Raw genomic sequence first — 488 nt, 5'->3', positions numbered from 1 at the left:
CAGTTTGGGTTGATTCTCACTCGTTTCTTAGGACTTGGGTGTTCTGTTTTCTTTTTCCATTGAAATTTATTCCGGTCAACCAATCAGATTGCTAGAGAAATCCATCTTTTCTTCAGTAAACTATAGCAAAATTGTGATCAATATACGAGATTTAGGAGTGCATAATATCCGGTATACGCACCGATGGACATACAACTTAATAACTGGAGCAGGTGTGATGTTAAATGAGTAGCTGTATTTTAAGGAAATTCTCTCGTTATTTATTGCGTGGAGAAGGCTTGGAAAGGATTTCTGTCACAACATCAAACTGGAAAACATTTGATTTAATTCTGAAATTAGAAAAAGTGTAGCTTTACTTCAATAAAGGAAATTAACTGACCAACAGAAGATAAAAGAAAAATGGAGAAAATGATTACACATTGAGTAAATGAAAATGAGAGGCGCGGAGAGAGCGAAAGACAAGGACAAAGAGAGTGAGTGATAAAGAG

This window comes from Octopus bimaculoides, chromosome 4, assembly GCF_001194135.2.
Source record: "Octopus bimaculoides isolate UCB-OBI-ISO-001 chromosome 4, ASM119413v2, whole genome shotgun sequence".
NCBI lineage: Eukaryota > Metazoa > Mollusca > Cephalopoda > Octopoda > Octopodidae > Octopus > Octopus bimaculoides.
This window is presented reverse-complemented; position numbering follows the sequence as displayed.